At 38.6% G+C, this 4,787-nt stretch overlaps 1 long non-coding RNA gene across 1 annotated transcript; it reads right to left on the reverse strand.

The window, feature by feature from the left end:
- Positions 1-472: 472 nt before the first annotated feature.
- Positions 473-3,971, reverse strand: LOC111978858 (uncharacterized). The gene is made up of 3 exons (XR_011481598.1): positions 3,866-3,971; positions 2,664-2,778; positions 473-1,745 (listed from the first exon to the last, which is right to left on the reverse strand). It is a non-coding gene; the product is annotated as an uncharacterized lncRNA (long non-coding RNA).
- Positions 3,972-4,787: the final 816 nt, after the last annotated feature.

Consider the following 4,787-nt stretch of genomic DNA (forward strand, 5'->3'; position numbering starts at 1 on the left):
AGAATTGAAACTGATAAATATCAAGTGTTCATTAACTGCATTAATAAGTACTGTTTTCTGTTTTGTTTGTAATGCGATGCTCTCGTGTCCTCTGACTAGCACGCTTGTATCATGGAACTGTTTACATCGTCTTGGAATGTTTTTAAACAGGTAGATTGTTAACACTGGTCAATTTACAGTATTCCATCTCATTCTCCCAGTGACAGTTGTTTTTCCAGTCAGTCACCCATTTCAAGGTTAGCTGTTAATCCCATTGAACTTTGTTCCTTGGTGTCAACCTTTAAGACATGATCATTCCAGTCACTTTACTGAGTTCATTTTCAAGAGGATGAAAAAAACAGCATCAACAATGCTGGGCTGATGATGCAGGACATTTTGTTCCAAGCCCTGACTTGGTAAGGGAACAATTTGCCATAGTTTAAATACATAGTTTAAAATGAGGATTGCATTAGACAAATAAAGCATCACTGAATAGTTTGTCACAGTTTTTATTGCATTAAAAAGCTAAGCCAGAATATAAAGATAATGAAATGCTAAATATATTATAGGAGCAATGTGAGTATGACCCTATCATAACCTTCTAAATGTTCATTACAACTGAATATTGTTAGTTGTTTGATCTCATTATCTGCTTCATCAAATTTCATAGGCGCTGCACAAATCATTGATCAGCTAAGTTGATAAGCTACAGAGCAGCGCCCCTGGATGGAGAGCAGTTTTAGGGTTAATGCCCATGCTCAAGGCACAACGGCAGGAGTGGTACCTGGAATCATAGACCAACAGTTCCCACAGTTGTGTTTTTATACCCTGTCCGTGGATTGACTCAGCAACCTTCCACCTTCTAAAGCCTATTTTGCAGCTTCTGCGCCGTCCGTTAGGTCCATTTAAACGGAATTATGCATGAAAGTTTGCTTCTGTCGGCACATCTCTGCTTCCGCATCTACACACCTTTTTCCGGCATGACATTGCTTACAAATGATACGTGAAGCTTCTATGTATGTAGTGTAGGACTTTATGAAGGCATTATGAAGGCGTCATGAGGCTTTATTAGATATATCTGGTTTTAAAGTGTGACTATGTAGCTTCAAAGTATACATAAAACATAAAGCTTCAAAGTATACATACTGAATATGTTCCAGTGTGCATGTTACAAATCTGGTGGAGTATCTAAGCTATTCCTACGTTGCGTCTGTCTAAAATATCAGAATCTGATATGATGGAACGCTGAGAAGAGTCTATATGTTGTTTTTCACACTCAATGTCTGATCTGCACCCTCTGTACTTATGAAGAGCTCAGTTTCAGAGCTAAAATGTAAAGGCTCCGTTATGCTTTTCCGACGTTTCGTTTGACAAATCTTTGTCGCCTGCCCAGAGTCAGAAAAATCTTCTGCCTCAAGTTCCACTCCAAAGGACATATTTACGTCACGCGCAAATCAATATTACAAATCTTTTTGAATTTAACCATATATATCTCAAATACTGACACAGGTAAGTACCGGGTTTCAGTGTCACCAGTAGCAATCTTTTGACTGACCTGACGGTTAACATAGTCACACTTTAATTCCAGGATTATGAAAGAAAGAGAGAGAGAAACAGAGAGATAGGGACAGAGGGAGGAGAAAGCGGAGTGGTTGGCGTTATCCATCCGGAAGCCTCCAGCAGCGGTAACAGGAAGGCAGCGATGGCACATAGGTCCTTAGGTGGTCGTGTGTTCTCCATCCGCTATCTTGGCCCCTGCTTTAGCCCTGGCCCCAGGCCCTGCAATGTGAAGAAAGGTTCTTGGTTCAAAAATATGTTTACTCTCTTAAGCAATCAATAATTAGATTTGCACGGTATTTGGTATTTATGGATAATGAATTTGCTGATGACAACGATAATGAATATAAAGGTAATGATAAGGATTGACATAATCTTGACAATAGTGCCTTCAGAAAGTATTCATACCCCTTGACTTATTCCACATTTTGTTGTGTTACAGCATGAATTCAAAGTTGATGAAATATATTTTTTTCTACACTCAACATCCCATAATGCCAAAGTGAAAACAGGTTTTTCGATTTTTTTGCAAATTTATTGAAAAGTAAATACAGAAATATCTAATTTACATAAGTATTCAACACCCCTGAGTCAATACTTTGTGGAAGCACCTATGGCAGCGATTACAGCTGTGAGTCTTTCTGGGTAAGTCTCAAATGATTTGTGAAGCTTTGCACAACTGGATTGTACAATATTTGTACATTTTCTTTAAGCTGTCAAGTTGGTTGTTGATCAGTGCTCGACAGGCATTTTCTAGTCTTGCCATAGATTTTTAAGACTACTTAAGTCAAAACTAACTAGACCACTGAGGAACATTCAATGTCGCCTTCAGTAAGCAACTCTTTTTCATTTTGTATTAATTTGAAAAAKATTATAATTCCACTTTGACATAAAATCTCAATTTAATAAATTTTAAATTCAGCCTGTAACACAACAAAATGTGGGAAAAAGTAATGGGGTATGACAAGAAAGTTTTCACAGCCCCTGACTTCTCCAAAAAATGTTGTGTTACAGCCTGAATGCACTGTTTGCAACAGAATGAAGCCTTGAAAAATGAATAACATTATTGAGAGTCTTCCTGACAAAAGAGACCAGACAGCGTTCATTGACAGTTAAAGTAGAGAAACGTATATATTTACCTATTGGGAGGCCGAGGACCACACGTCCAGAAGTGGATTATTTTCATGGTGTTTTAGTACATTGTTGAAATTGTTGAAATTGTTGCAATTGTTGTTGAAATTCCTGTTGAAAGGGAAATAATAATAATTGAACCAGTTATGTAAGACTGTATGACAGTATGAAGGCATCATGAAAATTTATTAGACTTTTTGTATCTCCAAAGTATACTTAGCATGTATATTTTCTAGTGTACTGTCACAGCTTCACTCCAAAACGTGGTGGAATATTTAATCTATTCGTACGTTTGAGTCTCCAAAATATCAGAATCTGATTGTAACGTCTGCTTCCAACTCACACCCTCAAACCGTAGATCCCTGAACACAGCTCACTTTCCAGCCCACTTTCCAGCTCACACTCTCAAACACCTAGATCCCCTGAACGCAGCTCACTCTCCAGTTTTGTGACACACGTCTTTCAGAGCTCTGTTTTTCTGTGATTTACTCCTCCCGATAGTTTTTGCCTGCCTCACTAACGATGCCTTTTTGCCTATTCCCTGCCTGTACTTCAGCCTATCAGATTTCCTGTTATCTACCTATCTATCTTGCCTGATCTCCCGGACTACGTTACTAGCCTTTTCCCTGCCTATACTGTTGCCTTTGGACCCATGTGTATGACCTTCTGCCTGTCCCTGGACCCAGCTACCTGCCTCCTCCTGTGGTCCTTTTCAATAAACACCTGCTGCGCCCTGCGCTTGAAACCAGCTCTCTGTCTCCCCTCGTGTTCATTCAACTGATAGGACAGTGCTGAGAAGTCATTGTTTTTTACTCTTAATGGAGCATTACTAGAGCATTTTGTATACATTATTTGTATTCAGGAAAGCAGTGAGTTGCTCCACAGCAGTTTTTTTGCTCTTAATGCTTTATAATCTGCATCATGTATACCTGGTATATACTTGGTATGTACTCGGTGTTCTCACATTGAAGAGCTAAAATATTCAGGCTCCATGCTTTTGCAACATTTGCATTTGTATTAATCTTTGTCAGCTGCTCAGAGTCAGAAAAGGGTTCTGCCTCGAGTTTCACCCAATTAGCCATATTTAGGCCTACGTCACACATACGTGTTTTAGTGTGATATAAACAATGCAAAACCAAAATATACATTGTGCAGTGTAATAACATGCAGTCTTCATATAATGAAATTAATAATTTACCTGAAGGTGGTCAAATCACACGATTAGCCTTGGGCTAGTGCTTTTGTGTGTGAATGTTGGACTCAAACAAGAAGCTTTTATAGAAACCTGTTGTCCTGGCTGTACGCCTGTGTTTCATGATTGGTCTCTGAAAGAACCTGACTGTACGCCTGTGTTATTGATTGGTCTCTGAAAGAACCTGACTGTACGTGTGTGTTTATGATTGGCCTGACTGGGACTTCCCTGATTTTGGTATAAAAAAACTCTGCCACCATTTCCTATGTCAAAAAAAGAAAGTTCCTCTGTTCTATGAAATGAAACCTAAAGAAGTGCTTTTTCTCTGTGGTTGTTCAATGCTGCAAGCACTATTGAATGATTTCTGATTGCATAGGGACTCAAATCTCCAGGAAATATCCAAGTTGCAATATTAGCTGTTGGAATGTCTATTACTCTACTGGCTGATATATATCTCATTATTTCACCAATGTTTGCATTCTCAATTGAATCAAGGCCTTTTTCCCCATAGTTAGTAATCAAGTTCACAATACTGAAGACATAATTAACTGGAGCTGCAAATGCATGGAAGTCGACCATTGTATCTAAACATTTATGAAATAAGTACTATGCATTTACAGTGCATTCGGAAAGTATTCAGATCCCTTGACCTTTTCCACATTTGGTTATGTTACAGCCCTGTTCTAAAACGGATTTATCCATTTTTTTACCTCATTAATCTACAACAAATACCCCATCAAATTCGGACCTTTGGTATGAGACTGGAAATTGAGCTCAGGTGCATCCTGTTTCCATTGATCATCCTTGAGATGTTTCTTCAACTTGATTGTAGTCACCTGTGGTAAATTCAATTGACTAGCCATGATTTGGAAAGGCACACGCCTGTATATATAAGGTCCACAGTTGACAGTGCATGTCAGAGCAAAAA

This window comes from Salvelinus sp. IW2-2015, linkage group LG19, assembly GCF_002910315.2.
Source record: "Salvelinus sp. IW2-2015 linkage group LG19, ASM291031v2, whole genome shotgun sequence".
Classification (NCBI taxonomy): domain Eukaryota; kingdom Metazoa; phylum Chordata; class Actinopteri; order Salmoniformes; family Salmonidae; genus Salvelinus; species Salvelinus sp. IW2-2015.